Source organism: Macaca mulatta, chromosome 9 (assembly GCF_049350105.2).
Source record: "Macaca mulatta isolate MMU2019108-1 chromosome 9, T2T-MMU8v2.0, whole genome shotgun sequence".
Lineage (NCBI taxonomy): Eukaryota > Metazoa > Chordata > Mammalia > Primates > Cercopithecidae > Macaca > Macaca mulatta.
In genome coordinates this window covers 6,475,348-6,498,711 of record NC_133414.1, presented here as the reverse complement: position 1 = coordinate 6,498,711, position 23,364 = coordinate 6,475,348, and the positions used below count along the sequence as shown (strand labels likewise).

Sequence of the window (23,364 nt, the reverse complement as noted above, 5' to 3'; positions counted from 1 at the left end):
TTCATTTTCTAATGTATATTTAATACGTGTAAATGAAGCTGAATATACTTATTAGCAATTTGTAGTGTCTTTCTGTGTGGCAGGGAGAAGATGTTTTAAGGCATCAAATTAGTTATGAGGAGGAAAGCACTTGTAATGCTAAAACAAAGTTACAATCCAGAAATTAACAACCTAACATTATCCAGTCTTTTTATTGAATTGAATCTGCTATAGTTGTTAGGCCTAATATATGATAGCAAAGAAAGCTGACAATCCCAGTAAATTTGTTTCATCCTTACATAATCCTATGATGGCTAATATTTTCTTGTCAAAACAGATATTGACAGGTTTTTAAAGATAAAACTTTCATTTTTATCTTTAAACTATTTAATAAAGCTCTGACTCTAGGCCCACCGACATTACTAAATTTGAATATATTAAAGCAGTAATAGAAAGCCAGCATTATTTGCCAAGGGAGGTGATTCAGTACAAAGTAAACAATCCCCCATTAAAATGAATAAATAAAGTGGAATCTAGGGAGCGAGTGGTGCAAGATGGCAGGATAGAAGGTACCACTAATCATTCCCCCAAAAGGTTACTAATTTAGCAGCTACCATAAAACAAAAAGCCAGCCTTCATAAGAACCCAGGCTGGATGTGGTGGCTCACACCTGTAATCTCAGCACTTTGGGAAGCCAAGGTGGGCGGATCACCTGAGGTCAGGAGTTCGAGACCAGCCTGGCCAACATGGCGAAACCCTGTCTCTACTAAAAATACAAAAAAATTAGCCAGGTGTTGTGGCACGTGCCTGTAATCCCAGCTACTCTGGAAGCTGAGGCACGAGAATCACTGAAAGGCAGAAGTTGCAGTGGATCCTGATCACTCCACTGCACTCCAGTCTGGGCAACAAGAGTGAAACTCTGTCTCAAAAAAAAAAAAAAAAAAAAAAAAAAAAAAAAAAAAAACCGAAACTCAGAGGAGCGCTCGTAATACCTGGTTCTAGTTTCATATCACTGAAAGAGGCACTGAAGAGGCAGAATAAACAGTCTTGAATTGCTGATGCCATGCCTCCCTCACCCCCAGCAGTGGCAGTCCAGTGCCAAGAGCCTCTCTGGTCACTGGGGGAGGGAGACTATAGCAAAGGTGAGGCACTGAAACTCAGTGCTGTCCTGTTAGAGAAAAAAGGAAAACCCGGACCAACCTCAGCTGATGCTCACCTGCAGAGGGAGGATTTAACCTGCCCTAGCCAGAGGGAAATCACTGACCCCAGTAGTTGCAACTTGAGTTCCCACAAAACGCGCCTGTCCACCTCACCATCAAAGTGCCCTGAGGCTGTAAGTAAACTTGAAAGGCAGTCTGTCACAAGGCTTGCAAATCTTAGGTGAGTCCTAGGGCTGAACTGGGTTCAGAGCCAGTAGACTGGTAGGCAAGTGACCTACTGAGACACCAGCCATAGTGGCTAAAAGGGTGCTAGCATCACCCCTCCCCTGACCCCAAAAGAGACCCCTTCCTTCCTTTTGAAGAGAAAAGAGGGAAGAGCAAGGAGGACTCTGTCTTACATCTTGGATACCAGCTCAGCCACAGCAGAACAGGGCACCAGTCATAGCTGGAAGGCATTCTTTCCGGGACCTAGCTCCTGAATGTTGCTTCTAGATGCATGCTGGACCAGAAGGGAACCTGCCCCCTTGAAGTGAAGGACTCAGTCCTGACAGGATTCACCACCTGCTTACTGAAGAGCCCTTGGGTCCTGAAAACGTGACCTCAACAAAGGAACTAAATAAGGCAGCACGGACCTATCCTGGAGAAACAGATATGTGACCTTTCAGACAGAGAACTCAAAAGCGCTGTGTTGAGGAAACTGAAAGAAATCAAGATAACACAGAGAAGGAATTTAGAATTCTATTCCATAAAGTTAACAAAGAGATTGAGGCCGGCAGCAATACCCAGGTACTACATCGAGGGCCTTGGGTGAGACTGAGACTTGCTGGCTTCATGTAAGACGCAGCACATTCTCAGCTGTGGTGGCTATGGGGTGAGACTCCTTCTGCTTGAGAAAAGCAGAGGGAAAAGTAAAGGGGACTTTGTTTTACACCTTAGGTACCAGCTTGGCCATGGGGGCTTAGGGTACCAAGTGAGCTCTTGGGGTCCCTGATTCCAGGACTTGACTCTTAGTGGCATTTCTCAACATGCCCTGGGCCAGAGGAAGCCCACTGGCCTGAAGGGTGAGTCCCAGGCCAGGAAGCATTCACAAGATGACTTAAGGTCCCTGGGGTCTTAAGAGAACATCAGTGGTAGTCTGGTAGTACTCCCTGTGGGGCCTCTGGTGGTAGTGGCCGTGGGGTGAGGCTCCTCTGCCTTTTGAAAGGGGAGAGACAAGTGGGAAGGACTGTGTCTTGTGGTTTGAGTACCAGCTCAGCTGCAGTAAAATAGAACACCAGGTAGACTTTTAAAGTTTTTAATTCTAGTTCCTGACTTCCAGATGGCACCACCGGACCCATCTGAGGCTTGGGGAAGCTTACTGCCGTGAAGGGAGGACTTAGGCCTGGCTGGCTTTGCCACCTTCTTATTGTAGAGTCCCAGACCCTTAAGCAAACATCGGCAGAAGTCAGAGCGTGGTTACAGCGGGCCTTGGGTGATACCCAGCGCTGGGCTGGCTTCAGGTCTCACCCAGCACAGTCCGAAGGGCTGGTGGCCACAGGGGTGCTTGGGTGAATCCACCCCCAGCTTCAGGTGACTTAGAACAGAGAGAGACTCCATTTGTTTGGGGGAAAGTAAGGGAAGAGAGTAAGAGTCTCTGCCTGGTAATCCAGAGAATTCTTTTGTATCTTGTCAAAGACCATGGTGGTACCTCTATGAGTCTGCGAGAACCACAGCACTACTGGGCTTGGGGTGCTCCCTGAAACCGATACAGCATAGATCACAACACTCGAGTCCTTTTGAATATCTGAAAAGCTTTCCCAAGAAGGATGGGGACAAACAAGCCCAGACAGTGTAGACTAAAATAACTGTTCCATGTCCAGACACGGATGGACACCTACAAGTATCAAGAGAATCCAGGAAAACATGACCTCACCAAAGCAACTAAATAAGGCAGCACGGACCTATCCTGGAGAAACAGATATGTGACCTTTCAGACAGAGAACTCAAAATAGCTGTGTTGAGGAAACTTAAAGAAATCAAGATAACACAGGAAGGAATTTAGAATTCTATTCCATAAAGTTAACAAACAGACTGAGGCCAGGCGCGGTGGCTCAGGCTTGTAATCCCAGCACTTTGGGAGGCCAAGGTGGGTGGATCACGAGATCAGGAGTTCAAGACCAGCCTGGCCAAGATGGTGAAACTCCGTCTCTACTGAAAAGACAAAATATTAGCCGGGTGTGGTGGCAGGTGCCTGTAATCACAGCTACTCCAGAGGCTGAGGCAGAGAACTGCTTGAACCCAGGAGGCGGAGGTTGCAGTCAGCCGAGATCACACCACTGCACTCTATCCTGGGCGACAGAGTGAGACTCAGTCTCAAAACAACAACAACAACAACAACAAAGACAAAACAAAACAACAACAACAGAAAAGATTGAAACAATTAAAAAGAATGAAGCAGAAATTCTGGAGCTGACACATGCAATTGGCATATAGAAGAATGCATCAGAGTCTTTTAGTAATAGAGTTGAACAAGCAGAAGAATTTGTGACCTTGAAGACAGTGATTAGAAAATACACAGTCAGAAGAGACAAAAGGAAAAAATAAAAAACAATACAGGATCTAGAGGATAGCCTCAAAAGGGCAAATCTAAGAGTTACTGGGTTTAAAGACGAGGTAAAGAAAGAGAGATAGAAAGTTTATTCAAAGGGATGGCAGAGAACTTCTCAAACCCAGAGAAAGGTATCAATATCCAAATACAAGAAGGTTATAGAACACCAAGGAGATTTAATCCAAATAAGAGTACTTCAGGCCATTTAATAATCAAACTTTCAAAGATCAAAGATAAAGAAAGGATCCTAAAAGCAGCAAAAGAGAGAAAAAGGAAAAAAAACACACACACACACATACAATGGAGCTCCAATACATCTGGCAGCAGACTTTTCCATAGAAATCTTACAGGCCAGGAGAGAGTGGCATGACAGAGTTAAAGTGCTGAAGAAAAATATCTTTTACCCTGGAATAGTATATCCAGTAAAAATATCCTTCAAACATGAAGGAGAAATAAAGACTTTCCCAGATAAACGAAAGCTGAGGGATTTCATCAATGCCAGGCCTGTCCTACAAGAAATGCTAAAGGGAGCACTTCAATCAGAAAGAAAAGGGCATTAATGAGAAATAAGAAATCATCTGAACGTACAGAACTCACTGGTAACAGTAAGTACACAGGAAAACACAGAATATTGTAAGACTGTAACTGTGGTGTCTAAACTACTCTAATCCTAAGTAGATAAACTAAATGATGAACCAATCAAAATAATAACAACTTTTCAAGACATACACAGTACAATATGATATAAATAGAAACAACAAAAAGTTAAAAAGCTGGGGTATGAGTACGAACTGAACTGAAGGTGTAAAGTTTTTATTAGTTTTATTTTTGCCAGTTTATTTGTTTATACAAATACTGTTGCTATCAGCTTAAAATAACCAGAATAACCCAAGCTATCCTAAGCAAAAAATACAAAACTGGAGGAATCAGTTTACCTGGGTTTTTTTTTTTAAATTATACTTTCAAGTTTTATACATAGGTATACATGTGCCAAGCTGGTTTGCTGCACCCATCAACTCATCATTTACATTAGGTATTTCTCCTAATGCTATCCTTCCGCCAGCCCCCACCCCCCAACAAGCCCAAGTGTGTGATGTTTCTCACCCTGTGTCCAAGTGATCTCATTGTTCAGTTCCCACCTATGAGTGAGAACATGCGGTGTTTGGTTTTCTGTCCTTGTGATAGTTTGCTGAGAATGATGGTTTCCAGCTTCATCCATGTCACTGCAAAGGACATGAACTCATCCTTTTTCATGGCTGCATAGTATTCCATGGTATATATGTGCCACATTTTCTTAATCCAGTCTATCACTGATGGACGTTTGGGTTGGTTCCAAGTCTCTGCTATTGTGAATAGTGCTGGAATAAACACGAGTGCATGTGTCTTTATAGCAGCATGATTTATAATCCTTTGGGTATATACCCAGTAATGGGATTGCTGGGTCAAATGGTAATTCTAGTTCTAGATCCTTGAGGAATTGCCACACTGTCTTCCACAATGGTTGAAGAAATTTACACTCCCACCAACAGTGTAAAAAACTTCCTATTTCTCCATATCCTCTCCAGCATCTGTTGTTTCCTGACTTTTTAATGATTGCCATTCTAACTGGCGTGAGATGGTTTTTCATTGTAGTTTTGATTTGCATTTCTCTAATGACCAGTAATGATGAGCACATCTTCTTGTGTCTATTGGCTGCATAGATGTCTTCTTTTGAGAAGTGTCTGTTCATATCCTTTGTCCACTTTTTGATGGGGTTGTTTTTTCTTGTAAATTTGTTTGAGTTCTTTGTAGATTCTGGATATTAGCCCTTTGTCAGATGGGTAGATTGCAAAAATTTTCTCCCATTCTGTAGGTTGCCTGTTCACTCTGATGGTAGTTTCTTTTGCCGTGCAGAAGCTCTTTAGTTTAATTAGATCCCATTTGTCTATTTTGGCTTTTGTTGCCATTGCTTGTGGTGTTTTGATCATGAAGCCCTTGCCCACGCCTATGTCCTGAATGGTATTGCCTAGGTTTTCTTCTAGAGTTTTTATGGTTTTAGGTCTAACATTTAAGTCTTTAATCCATTTTGAATTAATTTTTGTATAAGGAATGGATCCAGTTTCAGCTTTCTACATATGGCTAGCCAGTTTTCCCAGCACCATTTATTAAATAGAGAATGTTTTTCCCATTTCTTATTTTTGTCAGGTTTGTCAAAGATCAGATGGTTGTAGATGTGTGGTGTTATTTCTGAGGCCTCTGTTCTGTTCCATTGGTCTGTATATCTGTTTTGGTACCAGTACCATGCTGTTTTGGTTACTGTAGCCTTGAACCTGACATCAAATTTTACTACAGAGCTATAGTAACCAAAACAGCAGGGTATTTTCATAAAAACAGACACATAGATCAGTGGAACAGAACAGAGAACCCAGAAACAAATCCACACACCTACAGTGCAGTCGTTTTCAACAAGGTGCCAAGAACATACACTGGGGAAAAGACAATCCCTTCGATAAATGATGCTGGGAAACCTGGATATCTATATGCAGAAGAATGAAACTATTACCCCTATCTCTTGCCATATGCAAAAAAATCAAATCAAAATGGGTTAAAGGCTTAAATCTAAGATCTCAAACTATAAAACTACTACAAGAAAACATTGGAGAAATCTTCAGGACATTGGTCTGGGCAAAAATTTCTTGACTGATACCCTATAAGCCCAGGCAACCAAAGCAAAAATGGGCAAATGGAATCATAAGTTACAAAGCTCTGCACAGCAAAGGAAACAATGAACAAAGTGAAGAGATAACCCCCACAGAATGGGAGACAATATTTGCAAACTCTCCATCTGACAAAGTATTAATAACCAAGATGCTTCAGGAGCTCAAACAACTTCATAGGAAAAAAATGTAATAATCCAATTTATAAAATGGTCAAAAGATTTGAATAGATATTTCTTAAAACAAGACATACCCATGCCAAACAGATATATGAAAACGTGCTCAGCATCACTGATCATCTGAGAAATGCAAATCAAAACTACAGTGAGATATTATCACAACCTAGTTAAAATGGTTTATATCCAAAAGACAAGAAATAGCAAATGCTGGATAGGATGTGGAGAAAAAGGGAAGCCTCATACACTGTTGGTGAAAATGTAAATTAGTATAACCATTAGGGAGAACAGTTTGGAGGTTCATCAAAAAACTAAAAAAAGAGCTATCATATGCTTCATCAACCCCACTGCTGGGTATGTACCCAAAAGAAAGGAAATCAGTATATAGAAGAAATATCTGCACTCCCGTGTTTGTTGCAGCACTGTTGACAATAGCTAAGATTTGGAAGCAACCTAAGTGTCCATCAACAGATGAATTGATAAAGAAAATATGGTACATATACACAACGGAGTATTATTCAACCATAAAAAAGAGTGAGATCCTGCCATGTGCAAGAAGATGGATGGAACTGGAGATCATTATGTTAAGTGAAATAAGCCAGGGGCATAAAGACAAACATCACATATTCTCACTTATTTTTGGAATCTAAAAATCTAAAGAATTGAACTCATGGACACAGAGAATGGAAGGATGGTTACCAGAGTCTGGGAAGTGTAGCTGGGGAGGTGGCTTGTGGGGGTAGGGAAGTGGGGATAGTTAATAGGTACAAAAAAGTAGAAAGAATAAATAACACCTAAATATTTGATAGCACAACAGGGTGACTATAGTCAATAATAACTTCATTGTACATTTTTAAATAATTAAAAGAGCATAATTGGATTGTTTGTAACACAAATGATAAATGCTTGAGGGAATGGATACTCCATTCTCCATGATGTGATTATTACACATTGCATGCCTGTATCAAAACATCTCATGTACAACATAAATATATATATCTACTATGTACCCACAGAAATTTTAAAAAAATTAAAAAGTGGAATCGAATCAAGTCTTTAAATCCAGTATCTATTTACAGAAAGAGATACAGAAACCAACTAACACCACAAAAGAACCGATCAGACAAATCCAGAGTGCACAATATTAGAATATCCTCTCCAGACAGCCAAGACAGCTGGCCCAGTTCTTCCAGCAAACCAAATGCATGCATATGCTTGTGTGTGTGTGTGTGTGTGTGTGTGTGTGTGTGTGTGTGTGAGAGAGAGAGAGAGAGAGAGAGATGGGTCTCCCACCGGTTACTTAAGGGTGAACGTCTGCTGCTTAAACCTTGAAGGCCAGGTGGTGAGCCAAGGCCATGGTGTCCAGCTGAGGAGCAGGTGTCGCTGAGAAATCAAACATCCCCAAAAGGATCTGAGAACCTACCAAGAGAAACAGCCTCTTCATAGGCACACAGCAGGCAAAGTGCCAGAAAATTAGCTTAAAAGCAGCTTAGAGACAGGAGGAGGTGCAGATCTCTGGAGCTGTTCTGCCGCTGTCCAGGAGTGCCCCATGTAAAGTCTTAATAAACTCATCTACTCACCAAGCTGAACTTGTTACAGTCACTCTTTGGCCTCTCAGCTCCCTCCCAGTTTGGGGGAAGGTTTTTCTATACAATTTTGAGTTTTTCTCATCAAAACTGGAGTCATGAACAGGATCCTAGATACCAAATGATGCGTGAGGGAGGGGCGTCTGCAGGGGGAATGCTGGGGTGGCCAGCAACATGTATGTGGGGTGGAGCTGCCCAACTGCTCAAGCTTTGTGGGCCATCGCGTGAGTACCAGGATGCTCGGAAAACATAGACAAGGCCTCAGCACATATTGCCAGAAGCTAATGTATTAAAAGTCTGATAAGGAGAGCAGATGTGCTGTTTCTGTAAAAAGGCTGGATACTGAGGAATCATTAGAGCAGGAAAGAGAGAAAGGGTAGGAACACCTGCAGAAGTTCAGAGGTATGCCTGGTTTGCTAGGAATCCAGCTGATTACATATTATGGTCTATTCCTGTGCATATTTTAAGACTGATGGGCAAATTGAAAATAAAAATTCAGAGCTTAAATGGCTAACCTGCAACTACAGAGTTAATGAGAGTCTTCTACAACTATTTATCCCTTATTTTCTTTCCTGCCTGCTTTGTATCTGCTGTTGTTAAGCTACTGGTGTTGAGATAAAACTTACTATTTGTATTACTGCCAATTCAAGGTCACTTAGAGATTTGTCTGGTACAATAAGCCTTTAGTTAGACTGATCAAGCAAAAAATAGAAAAGATACAAATTATTAAAATCAAAAATGAAAGAGGAGACATTGCAATCCCTTTTAAAGATAACTCAGATGAAATGACAAATTCTTAGAAAAATATAAAATACTAAAACTGAAAAAATTGATAATATAAATAGTCCTATAACAAGTAAAGCAATTTAAGTACTAATATATATTTTTATAAATTCACAAAGAAAAGCCCAGATGCAGTTGGCATCACACAGTTCTACCAAACATTTAAAAATTAACACTAACCTTTCTCAAACTCTTCCAAAAACAGAGGAGGAAAGAACACCTTTAAGGACTCACTTTTACAGACCAGTATTACCAGATATCAAAGCCAGACAGACATCACAAGAAAAAAAATTACAAAACAAAATCCCTTATGAATACAGCTATAAAAATAGAAATAAAATGCTAGCAAATTGAACCCAATAGCACATAAAAGCATTATATACCATGACCACGTGAAGCTTATTCCATGAATGCAATATTGTTTGAACACCCAAAAATCAATCAATATAATACATTGTATTAATAGAATGAAGAATAAAACTACATGATCATCTCAACAAATTCAGAAAAAGCATTTTAAAAACTCCAACATCCTTTCATGATTCAAAAAAAAAAACTCAAAAAACTAGGAATAAAAGAGATTTTATTTTATTAAGAGCAATTGTTAAAAAAAAAACAAAAAACAAAAAACAAAAAAACCCCCCACACTTCATACTTATTGGTAAAAGACTGAATGCTTTCCTGCTAAGATCAGGAACAACATAAGAATATCTATTCTTGCCACTGCTATTAAACATTGTACTGGAGGTTCCAGCTAGGAAAATTAGGCAAGGGAAGAAAAATATCTAGATTGGAAAATGTTTTAGGTTGAGCTGCCATAACCTATTATTCACAAATTGGATGGTTTAGAACAATAAAAGAGGATTGTATTCTCTTCCAGCTCTGGAGACTTGAGTCAAACATCTAGTTGTTTAGAGGGCCACACTCCCCCTGAAAGCTCTCAGGAAGACGCTTCCCTTGCCTTTGACTAGCTTTTGGTGGCTCCCAGTAGTAGTTGGCATGCCTTGGCTTATAGTTGAATCACTTCAGTCTCTGACTTCATAGTTATGTGGCCTTCTTTTCTATGTGTATTTGTATTCTCTCTTCTCATTCTAAAGACTTTGGTCATTGACTTTAGAACCCACCTTAATCCAGTATGACCTCATATTAACTAATTATATCTGTAAAAACTTCATTTCCATAAAAGGTCATATTCTGAAGTTCTGGGTAAACATGAATTTTAGAAGGACACCAGTCAAGCCATTATAAAAAAGAAGTAAAACTATTTCTACCTGCAGATTTCATCAGCATGCTTGAAGAAAATCTTACGGGCTAGGTGCAGTGGCTCACATCTGTGATCTCAACATTTTGGGAGGCTGAGGTAGGAGGACTGCTTGAAACCAAGTGTTTGAGACCAGCCTTGTCAACATAGTGAGGCCCCATTTCTATTCTAATAAAAAAGAAAAAAGAAAATATTAAGGAATCTACTAGAATACTATTTGAGGTGATAAACAAGTTCAGTCAAGTTGTGGGATACAAGATCAATACAGATACAAGATACAAGATCAATATAGAGGTCACGTGACAGGGTGAGACTCTGACTTGTTATAAAAATAGTCATTGTATTTTCTTTTCTCTACAGATTTATCCTAATAAAGGAAAAAAACCTCTGCTTCACAGGAAAAGTAAAAGAAGATGAGTTTTAACAGACTCCTTTCTGTAAAACTGAATGATGGAAACTCATGCCCGTTCTGGGGTTTGGCACCTCTGCTGCTAGGAAGGTAACCATAATGGCATTGGGGAAGGAGGAGCAGCAGGTGGTTCCTGACCAGAATTAGTCACTACGTGAGTCTGGGAAATTCAGGTGGGCCTCACTTTTCTCATTTGTAGGATACTTCTCACCAAGTTAGGTTACTTTGTGCATTAAGTAAGGGCTTTTCACATTTTAGTAGAGATATAAACATTTGAGGATCTTGTTAAAAATGCACATTTGGAGGCCCTATCCCTGAAGGTTCTGATTGAGTAGATCTTGGATGAGGCTCTAAAATTCACATTTATAATTTATAATAAGCTCCCAAATGATTTTGATGCTGCTTGTGCAAAACCGTGCTTGGAGTGGCACTCCATCAAGATAGATGGAAGTGTGCATGCGATTGCTCAGAATTCAGAGGTGGGTAAGTTGGTTGCTGTTACTCTCTCTTGTTGTACAGTTGTAGCCATTTTCACAGTATATTAGAGGAAATAAAACCCTGTTGACATGATTACCATGCTGTGCCAGAAACTTCACAGCAAACTTTAAAGTTGTGCTATAATTTTTAGTACCCAAGTCCTCCCTGTTCACCACTAATAAGAGTATCTAGAGAAAGTTCTGTAGCAAAGGAACTTGGGGAAAGAGAGACAGGCTTAGAGCGAGCTGTGTGGTCTGAGGTGGCCATGGTCTCTGAGAGACCAGGTTGGTAAGATGGTGCCATGAAAGAGTTACATGGTACTTGGAAAAATCTCGTCTTTGGCTCCATGCCATGTTTCTGGATCAAATACTCCAAACTTACAAGGGCACATATCAGTAGTTCTTGCTGAAGAATGTTATAAAAGTTGCAGGATTGTTTCCCAACACGAGAGAAACATGGTGTGTACCACTGAGGACTGCAAAGAAGACTCTCATGCAGTATTGCTTTTGCCATGCCTTGGCTCTTTAACCTGGGGATAGTTTATCTTCACGGACTCAGTTGACTCAACCGTAGTTGGAAGTGAAACAAATATACCCAAAAGGCATTATAATTACTGAGTGAAGTGTAGAGGTGCTAATATAAATGGAAAAATTATGGATGACTTCAAGAGTCCAGGCTGGTGGGCCAGGAGATTAAAAAAAATATAAGAAAGATGTGAAGGAGAAAGTGTTGCCTAAGAACCAGCAAAGCAACCAAAAGAAGAATTAATTACGAGGGTTTTTTAAGTGAAAAATCAGTTTTTCTTTTACAATAATTTTTTATTTTAAAAATAATTTATTTTAAAATATTTTAAAAGAAAATAGCTTTTTTCTTTTAAAAGCTATTTCTTTTAAAATAATGTTTTAAAACTATTCCTATTTTTATTCTTCCTCAAATGTTCTGTTTTTCCAAGTTTAGATAGGTAAATTAATAATTTATTGTGTCTAAAGTTATATCTTTATGTGGATAGACAACTATTAGAACTAAATTATTGGATCAAAACCAATTTTATAACCTCTTATAGAGCAAATTAAGTTAGGAATGTAAATCTATAGATTGTGCAAATCTATAGATCATAAACATACTATAAATACATAGAGATTTAAAGACTGTGATGTGCTCATAAGGACTCAAAAGAGTGTATTGTGAGCATCCTTGCCCAATTTAGCAAGCTTGAACTCATCCATAGTGGGAGTATTTACACTATAGAAATTGGCAAATACTACAAACCAGGACTTCCTCAGAGCTAGTTGCTAAACACTTACTATTGATTTTTACTCAACATTTAGCTTTGCCACCTCTAGCTCTTAGCCCTTAGTAGGGGGAAAAAAGGTTCTTTTGAATATCTCTGCTAAGAGAATTGATCATCTGTTCCTGAGTCAAACAAATCTTTATCTCTTTATGCTCTTCCAGGTTACTATGAGTAATGTAGAAGAGGCCGTCCAGGTAGCAATTGATGTAGGCTACCACCATATTGACTCAGCTTATTCGTACCTGAATGAAGAAGCCATCGGGCAGGCCATCCAAAAGAAGATTGCCAACGGCACTGTGAAGAGAAAAGATATATTCTATACCACAAAGGTGCTGTGTACCAATGCATCTGTTTCTGTGGAGAGCTCACTCTTAGCTGTAGAGCTCCTTGGCAAATTTCTCTTCATTGGTTTAATCTTCATCTACTCAGACCTTGCGTCATGAGAAGTCTGGTTAGGAATGTGAATTCTGTAATGAGACTTTTATATTTGAATCCAGGCTCTGCCACTTATTAAATGTGTGACCTTCCCTAGTCTATAGCAAGTGTAAAAATAAATGAATATGTGCGACCTTCGACAAACTACTAAAATACTATCCTTCAGTTTCCCAAGTTGTAAAACAGAGACAGTATTATTTATGTCACAGGATTTTCATGAGTGTTACACTTTTAAAAACACATGTAAATCTTGCTGAAAAGTATTTGATAACATTTCAGATGCTCAAAAATGCTGTTATTATTATCATATGTTTTAACTCAGAAATGATTTGACTTTTCCTACTCTACGATAGTCAAGTTTTGACAAAGTGACTTAATCTTTCTTAGCTAAAAGTATGAAGTAATGTGATTTAGTCAGAAAGCATAGGCTTTGGAAACAGATGAACTAGGATCAAATTTTAGTTCTTGAATATTCCATTTGACTTGGTGAAATTTCTTAACAAAAAAAGTTTTTTAACCTCTCTGAGCCTTCCTCCTGACATCCCCACCCATTTTGTGGTCAGTAAATGTTTACTGTTTATTTCTCTGAAGATTAAGCTAATGTTTATAAATGTACTTATGTACTTTTTAAACCCTTGAGCCATTTTCTTCTATTAATAATATTCTTCATATTCACTGGCATTATATCCAAAACAAATAAAATAACTTATGTATTTAAGTCAGATAGGGAAAGGAACTCCAAAGCAATTTTAACCCTAGTATTCACTGACCTGACTACTGCTAGAAAAAACAAAAAACAAAAACCATTTAAACGTGAGGGGAAGTAGTCCACAGAGATAGCACTTAGGCCCGTGCAAGTGAATCCCATGCAAGTTGATTTAAAAAAAAAAGTTTCTTCCTTCCAGCCCAGCATGTGACATATGACTGCCTTTAGCTGTGCAGTAGCTATGGCACCAGCCTTCTCAGTCCCATCTTTTAATTCTCCTTTCGTACTAAATGTGTGACCCTTCATATAAAACATTGTACGAAACGTTGGTTTCCTTAGTTTTAGTCATTTTGATGATTTCTTCCCCTAGATGACTGCCTCTTAGAATGAGGTAACTGAAGCACCCAAAAAAGATTTCTCCTATGGGCCTAACTTTCTTTGGGAAACCTAACCATTTAATACAGTCAAGCCAGGGCCTACTGAATCACCATCAGTTCAGGCTATTGTCTGGCAGGCATTTTCCCAGTCCACTCTCCAGATGTTGTGATTTATTACGTTTGGAGTAGAACCCAGGAATGTGTTTTGTACAAGCAAATCAGATTATTCTTTTACCTTCTAAAGTTTGAGAATCTCTGCTGAAACCCATATTTTTTTCCTACATTTATTGGCTTTATTCCATATGAAAATCTGCTATGATAATTAAGAACTTACACATTCACTGGGAGTAACTTGTCACTTCTCTAAGATGGCTTGGCTGCTGATGTTTATTTGCCATTTCACTAAGCTCTCTCGAAGACTTTTGAAGAAATAATCTCACACAACTTCTCTTTCAACCATTGTAGGTGTGGGGCACCTTTTCCCACACAGAATTGGTCCAAAGAGGCCTTGAAATGTCACTGAAGAAACTTCAGCTGAGCTACATGCATCTTTACCTTCTTCATTTCCCAGTACCTTTGCGGGTTAGCACAAGTTGTTTTAATTTGGTGATCAACATAAATATTAGTAACTGAATGCAAGAGGGGAATTAGTTTGTGAGGATGAGAAGATAAATAATACTTGAAGATTCTCCCTTGTGCTTTTTATTTTTCTGAAACTGTTCCAAAGTCAGTTCACAACTCTAGCCCCAGAGTGACAGGAGTTCACTGGTATCCACGGCTTTGCCTCAGTGTTGTGGATGTACTGCTGACATTTTCAAGTTCTTATCCCCTGGAGTCTCAAACCCATGTCGCCGACAGTGGAGTTCAGTTTAGGAACAGGAAGTTCGGTGAGGACGAGACTCAGCTTTGAATGCTGACAAGTCACTGGCAAGGAGACAGCTCTTCGCAAGGGTCCAGGACCAGGGGGCCTGCTAGGCACCATAACACCCCAGAGTCTGCCTGGGAGGGGATCCAAGTGCTTCAGCTTAGCCTTGACACAGTCAATATTTATTGAATCTGTAACGTTCGAAAGCATTTCTAGAACGCATATTTCCTGCATGTACTTCCCTAGCCATTAGCCTAATTTTACAAATCTGTTCAAGAATAAGGACAGATGGTTCTATCAGTCTCAAGGTTTATGGGCCCCAAGCTTGGCTGAGGCCAGACAGAGCTTTGTGCAAACTCTCTTTCTTTTCATGTTCCAGCCTGGGGAGGAGATTTTGCCGATGGATGCACAGAGAAAGATCGTTTTTGACACAGTGGATCCTGCAGCACATGGGAGGTGAGTGCAGCTCCAGTGAGCCCAACATCTCTGCACCTTGGGAGAGAGAGGAAAAATGGACAAGGAATTCAGGAAACTGGACCTGGTCTAATTCTGCCCACTGTTCAGACTGGGGAGAGTCCCCGAATGTCTCTCTGCCTCTGTTTTCACATTTCATCCACTTAATCATCCAGCAAGTATGTATTGAGTGCCTAGGGTGTATCAAGTTCTATTCTTCTTACCCAGGCAACATCAGTGAACAGAATCAGGGTGTTGGCCCAGGCATGGGTAGGTGGTGTGGTAGGTGGGGGTGAGAAATAAAGCTGAGCACTGGAGTTGGTTTGGGGCACAGACTATCAATGAAAAACAGAGTGGCAGGGTAGGCCTCTTTGAAAGCAGAGGTGGGTGAATCACGACGTCAGGAGATCGAGACCATCCTGGCCAATGTGGTGAAACCCTGTCTGTACTAAAAACACAAAAATTAGCTGGGTGTGGTGGCACATGCTTATAATCAGGACGCTGAGGCACGAGAATTGCTTGAACCCAGGAGGTGGAGGGTGCAGTGAGCAGAGATGGTGCCACTGCACTCCAGCCTGGTGACAGAGTGAGACTTTGTCACCAAAAAAAAAAAGTGGACATTTGAGCAAAGAATTGCAGTAGATGCAGGAATTGATTGTGTGGGTGTCTGGGGAAAGAGTGATGCAGGCAGAAAGAAAGACAAGGCAAAGTTTTTCTTTTGTTTTTGTTTCTTTAGACGGAGTCTTGCTCTGTCACCCGGGCTGGAGTGCAATAGTGTGATCTTGGCTCACCACAAGGTCTGCCTCCTGGGTTCACGCGATTCTCCTGCCCTCAGCCTCCTGAGTAGCTGGGGTTACAGGCACTTGTTACCATGCTCAGCTAATTTTTGTATTTTTGGTAGAGACGGGGTTTCACCATGTTGGCCAGGCTGGTCCAGAACCTCTGACCTCAGGTGATCCACACACCTCAGCCTCCCAAAGTGCTAGGATTACAGGAGTAAACCATCGCACTGGGTCACGGCAATGTTTTTAAGAGGGGAGAGACACTAGCGTGTCCAAGAACAGCAAGTGGACATGTGAGATTGGACATGGTGAGTGAGTGGACAGTGCAGGGAATTAGGTCAGAAAGCAGAAGCTGGTGGGCCTGTAGGTGGAAGGCCTGCCTCTCGAGCCACACCTGCTACACTTCCTGTTCTCTTGGCACTTGTTGGTACTTGTTTTGCCATTGCTCCATCAAACTTTTCTAGGTATTCACTAAAGACCATGCTGGTTCCTTTAACTCTGTCCTGGCCACTCACTCACATTTTTTTTTTTGAGACAGAGTCTCAAAAAAATGTTGAGGGACAATTTATTGGATATCAGGAGTCGCAGCAATGAAGAAAATGGGAATATTCCTTAAAAATAAGGAATACTGAGATTAAAGAACCAAGAAAGGCAGAAATTGCTGCTCGTTATACATAAACAATAAATGAACAAGAACCAAAGACGTCACCATGGTTTTCAGTCTGGGAGACTGAAATTCTCTTTTGGTCTTGTATACAACCTGCCATCTAAGAGCACTGAGTTAATTATTTAATCAATACTGCTATGCCCTCTATGGGCTGTCATCCCAAAGTAAAGCCCATGGGAGCCTCATGGGTACAGCTGTGGATGACAATCATGGCTTGGCCTGTGTTGCTGGTATTCTAAAAGATGTTTGATACCATGCAATGTGGCGCTGCATGTCCCTGGTAAACTTGGTGGTGGTGGTTCTGTAACCTAATTCTCTTGCTGGGCATTCTGCAGGTGGAATGTCACCCTTACCTCAACCACAGCAAACTCCTGGAGTTCTGCAAGTCCAAGGACATTGTCATGACTGCATATTCTGCCTTGGGGTCTGACTCAGACAAGGAATGGTAATAATCTTCATAAAGTCATTTTGTTTTATTTATTTTTTTTAGATGGGGGTCTCACTCTGTCATCCAGGCTGGAGTGCAGGGGCACAATCACAGCTTGTTGCAGGCTTGACCTTCCAGGATCAAGTCAGGATCTTCCCTCCTAGACCTCCTGAGTAGCTGGGACTACAGGAGTGCACCACCATACCTGGCTAATTGTTTATTTTTATTTTTGTAGGGACAGGGTCTCACTGTGTTACCCAGGCTAGTCTTGAATTCCTGGGCTCAAGTGATCCTCCTACCTTGGCCTCCCAAAGTGCTGGGATTAGAGGTGTAAGCCACCTTGCCTGGCCCGTAAAGTTATTTTAATCACAGATACTATACCTTCTGAAGTAATCTCTCAATTATCTGGGGAAATTAAAAATAGATAGCAGGAGTAAATTCACTTGTAAACCTTTTACCTAACCCAGACCTACATTATAAGAGCTGAATAGAACTGCCACCTTCCATTCCTTTGTTCTTCTTCTTTGGATATAACAAAAGAAGCAAAACATATTAAGACAGCCAGAAGGTCATGAGGAAAGTTCTAGAGGATTAGCATCCCTGACCAGAATAAGCAGCTCCCAAGTAAAATGGATATTCAGCCTCAGACTTGCAGCATCTCTGCCTCTCCTTTCAGGGTGAAAAAAGGCAACCCAGTTCTCCTGGAGGATCCAATACTCAATGCCATTGCTGAAAAGCACAGGCGAACTCCAGGCCAGGTTGCCTTGCGCTACCAGCTGCAGTGGGGGGTGGTGGTCCTGGCGAAGAGCTTCAATGAGAAGAGAATCAAATAAAACTTCCAGGTACAGGGCAGGGTGGTGGCAGCAGGAGATTGACAGAGACACATCATTTCCCCATGGTATCTTTTGCAAAGCTCTCAAGGTATATTTGGGCAGTTTATCTCCTTTTACACTCTATGCATATAAGCACCATATTTAATGGCTTTGTCTCCCAGTGCTGCAACGGAGAGTGTGATGGTTGGAAAGAGCAGAGGTCAGGAGAGGGTCCTAATCCTGGTTTTTCTCCTACAGTATGGTGCTGAGTAAGTCATCCCTTGATTTCTATAGCTGTCAAATGAAGGAATTAGATCATGTGAGGTTTGGGCTTAAAATTCTCTAGGATTTCTTTGCTATAATGACGGCTCCCCAATAAAAGTCTCTGAGGGAAGATTAGCGATGACAATCTCAACTTTATAAATGGACAAATTCCCATGACATGCCACTGAATGAATCCTTGGTCCATGACAACTCACTCATAAAACCTACACGAAGTCCTACATGGATTTGTGTGTTTTGGAGAGGGGAGAAAAGGAACAGCAATTGCCTCAAGGATATTAAAACTGATCTTCTCACATTTCTGACAGGTTTTTGACTTCCAGCTGACACCAGAGGACATGAAAACAATAGACGGCTTGAACAAGAATATATGCTATTTGGAAATGTCTATGTAAGTAGCTTGTTTCATTGTTGACACTAGGCAGGAGGACAGTGGGGGAATTCAACTGATTTCAGTCCACAGAAGGCAGGGTCTGTTGCTTAGGAAAGTTGTTGGAAAGCATTTTTTCTTCAGACTTCAGATCAGAGATTTTTATTTCTCCAAGGCTCAGGGCTCTGCCCAGACAAGAGTGTGAGCAGAATTCAATACAGACTGAAGCTCCCTGTTAAAGACTGGGCTCTCCTGGCTCCAGGCTGCCTCCATGTGTCCCTCATCACTAGGCTTCCCTCCAATCTGCATGCTAATAATTCCATGGTTTCTATCTCTAACCCAGACATTTTTCCTGGTCTCCTGTAGCCCACTGATTTTCTTTAAAATTAAAATTCTCTAGAGATAGTTCTATTTATTCCTACAGTTCAGACTTAATATACTTAAAATTAAAGCCTTCAATGTTTTCTCTATATATACTCTTCATGGTAATGCTACAATTAACATTTTCTTTTAAATTAAAATTCCCTAGAGATAGTTCTATTTATTCCCAAAATTCAAACTTAATACACTTAAAATTAAAGCCTTCAATGTTTTCTCTATATGTACTCTTCATGATAATACTACAAATATCACCATTATGGCACAAATACCACCCCCTACATCTAAATAACCACCTAGTCCTGTTGATTCTATATTTCAACATTTCTCATGTTGATTCTAAATTTCAACATTTCTCATGTTTCCCTAATTTCCATAACAAAGCCCACCCCCTCTGATTCAGGTTTTGAACCCGAATTGACTCTCTTGCAAGGCTGGCCACAGGGGTGGATCTTCAGCTGTGGTTTCTGAACAATGTTCAGAACTTCGCTCAGGTCTGGGGGGTTCTCAATAGTAAAGAGTAAGCAGGTTTGGAAAGTCAGGAAGAAAAAAGGGAAGAGGCTGAGTATCAAGCAAATGGAGGTGATAATGAAAATCCAATGGTAGGAAAAAAGTTCTTTCCAAAGATAGACTTTTAATGACCCTTCAAACTTTTGGATTCTATGATCCTCAGAAGGCTGTAGAGAAAAATCTGTAAGTTATTTTTTCTTCTGTTCAGTGACATTTAGTACATTTATGTATGTAAACATCTCCAAACACGGGAAGAGCAAGGAATCCAGTAGCTCCTGGACAGACTCCCATCCTCCTCTGTTCACTAGCCCCTTAACTCCCTTGAGGCTATCATGGTCTTTGTTACTATTAGTTCAGTCACTACAGGAGCCTAAAATTCCTGGTTCCTAAATAGCTCTGTGTACACCACCACAACATTTTTTTCACTGTGCTTTCTGAAACTCCTCCTCAACCATTGGCAAAACCGTTTTATCTTTGTTGTCTTTTCTACATGTTCTTTTCACCTTTTCCCAACAGCTGAAACCCTATTTCTCTTGGTAGCACTGATTCCCATCAGCCCTTTCCAGTTGGGACTGTTATCCGTCCCAAGACCTTAGTAGTGCTAGGCCTGAATATTGAGTAGGAATTCTCTTTCTAAAAGCATTCAGCTCTGGACTTTGTGTCATCAGATGAACCCAGCACTACCCCTGTCCTTTGCAGTCATCAGGGCTGCATTCCCAGGTCTTCTGTCATCCACCAAAGATTTTAGTTCCTAGTTTTCATTCCCTCCAACAGTAGACCTGTCATAATTTCTTTTGATTTCAACACTACAGACATAATCCTTGTAATAGTCTCATCTTTCTGTTTTGTGACTTTCCTCTTCCAATGTGTTTATCCTTCAGTCTAACTCAGCCTGTCAACCTAATAGTCTTATTCTAGACCTTGCCATTACCAGTTACTACAACCATGCCTGGATGTCAGTTTTAATAGTCATCACTATTAAATAGGATAGTCATCACCTCCTACATGTCCAGCTCCTTCTCTACATGGCCGACTTCAATAATCCTTTGATTACCACATGCCCTATAATTCACTGTTACTTGACCCTCTAATGTGCCCTCTGTCCTTCTTTGCCTGCTTAAATTCTGGGGGTCAAAGAATATACTAACATTCTTGAAAATACCCTCAACCCTTGCCATTTCTTCTAATGTTCTTTGCTGGTTTCTCCTCATTAGCTTGACCTCTCAGTTTTGGAGTGACTTAGAGCTCAACCTAGACCTCTTCTCCTTTCTCTATCTACTTTAACATCATTGTTGATTTCATCTAGTCTCATGCTTCAAACATCATGTAAATATAGACTTCCCCAAATCATATCCAACTCAGTTAAAGGCTCTGGACCAAGGTTTATATATCTGTCTACTCGCCTCTACTTGGATATCTACTATGCATCTCCAAATTATCATGTCTGTAATTGGGCTCATAATGGTATCTGCAATCCCTTCCCCAATACACACAGACACACACAGATACACACACAGACGCACACGCGCGTACACACACACACACACACACACACACCACGCTCATACCAATGTCTTTCTGATAAAGTAACTGGCTCCTGGTAGTCCTCCCTCTTCTATACTTTAGCCCCAGGCATAGTAGCCACAGTGAACAGGTTAAAAAGGGTGTATGCAGGAACTCCTCAATATTTGGGAGCCTACCATTTCACTCAGAATTAAGACCAAATTCCTTACACAGACCTACAAGGGCTAATAGGCACTCCCTCCCTTAACTCTCTGTGTCCCTGTCCTGCTCTTCTTCCCACTCTTGACTCCAATGGAGCACCAGTGACCTCCATGCTGTTCCTGACTGTATTTTTCCACTTTCACACTGCTGATAAAGACATATTCAAGACTAGGCAATTTACAAAAGAAATAGAGGTTTAACAGACTTACAGTTCCAAGTGTCTGGGGAAGCCTCACTATCATGGTAGAAGGTAAGGAGAAACAAGTCATGTCTTACATGGATGGCAGCAGGTGAAAAGAGAGCCTGTGTAGAGAAATTCCTGTTGTTAAAACCATCAGATCTCGTGAGACTGATTCACTATCACAAAACCGGAACAGGAGAAACCCACCTTCATAATTCAATCACCTCCCACTGGGTTCCTCCCATGGCACATGGGAATTGTGGGAGTTATAATTCAAGATGAGATTTGGGCGGGGACACAGCCAAACCATATCACTGACATATATCAGGCCTGTCTTAGGGCCTTTCCACTGGCCATTCCCCCTGCCTAGATTGCTCACTCCTTTACATCCTTCAGGTCTTCACTCATATATCACTCGATGATGCCTTCTCTGTCACTTATCTAAAAATGCAACTCGTCCTAGAAGAGTCTTTCTCTGTACTCTGCTTTATCTTTGTCCTTGACACATATCCCTAATTTACATATCATGTATTTTACTAGTTTATTCAGTTTATTTTATCTTTACCACATTAGAGTGTTAGATTCCAAGGGCAGGGTTTTTGTTTTGTTTATGTTCTTAAACTACTCTCTCCCTGGGTACCCAATACATATTGGTTGAATAAATAACATCATAAAATGATAAAGAGGGTAAGGATAACAGAGAGTGGAGATGCAGGCAGGTACCCCTAACAATAAATATCAGTAATATTAATCAACAATAACATTCAATGACTTGGTATTTTCTATGTCAAAAATTATTACTTCATATATAGAAAGAGTTTTATCCCCCTTGCTAAAATGGAAGTACCCCATTGAAGTGACTTCATCTTCTAACCACTGTATCTATCTCTAGGTATAATATAAAATTTTCTCCCAAGAAAAGTCATAGATAAATCATTTCTGAATGTTTGACATACATTGAACAGTAATAATTGTATCACCTTCCTCATTATCACCTTAAAATATTTATTAGCTTTATATATTAAATCAGACTAAGCATTGTTTTAAAAAAGACAGAATTTGTTTCTGCCCTCCTAGAGGTTCAAAATATAAACGCAAACAGTTTATCTTCTCAAGCTGTAGAATGACATATTGCAAAAATGGAATGCATTGGTATATTTGTGAATGTGTGCCCATGTGTGGAGGTATATTTATTTTCCACAATGTATTCATGATAGTATCATGTAATAGTATGTTATTATCATAAAACTACTTGGGTTTGTACTTAACTCACAAAGAAAACTGTGTTAACTGTAGGCTCACACAGTTTAACAGAAATTTGTCTTACCAGCCCAGAAACAATGAATTGACTAAGATTTTCTCTTTACCTTTTAGCTTTTCTCATCACCCAGATTATCCATTTCTTGATGAATATTAAGAAAAGAGTCTGTGGTTGTTCCAGAGTTTATTGATTTGGGTTGAGATGAATAGAGAATATCTCACGGATGGGAAGTTTTCTAGTTTATTCCAGATTGATTAGCCTGCTCAGTTATAAGCCTAAGACTCTGGATCAGAAAATAAAAGTATCTAAACCTAGTTTTCTCTTGATTCCTACCCCCACCTCACCCCACCACCACAACTGCCAAAATAAAGATGTATTTGAAATAACCTAACTTGCTGCAGCTTTGGCATTTGCTTTTTTGTTTCTTTCCCATCTCACTAAGGCTAAAATGCTGACATCCCTGGAAGGGGTGATCACAGGGGATGTGAATCTCTCAAAAAATGCTAATAATTTGGTATACCTTCAAATTTGCAAAATCTACTTTTTTCACTTGTTTGTGGTTCTTGAGCATTTTTTCTTTTCTGTGAATTATCCACACTATACAATTACATTAGATATTATAAATGAATGTAAAACTTAATATATAATATCCAAAATGTCCAAGTTTTAATTTTAAAAGTTACTTATACCAAGAACAAGGATGGTCTCAAGTTGAATAAATAAGGATA

The 23,364-nt window shown here is 40.2% G+C and overlaps 1 pseudogene across 1 annotated transcript; it reads left to right on the top strand.

Moving 5' to 3' along the window:
- Positions 1-10,589: 10,589 nt before the first annotated feature.
- LOC100430336 (aldo-keto reductase family 1 member C15-like) lies at positions 10,590-23,012 on the top strand (annotated as a pseudogene). Its single transcript, XR_013398510.1, has 9 exons — positions 10,590-10,810; positions 12,567-12,734; positions 14,389-14,505; positions 15,168-15,244; positions 16,856-16,934; positions 17,026-17,135; positions 17,794-17,959; positions 18,520-18,602; positions 22,750-23,012. The product of XR_013398510.1 is annotated as an aldo-keto reductase family 1 member C15-like (transcript).
- Positions 23,013-23,364: the final 352 nt, after the last annotated feature.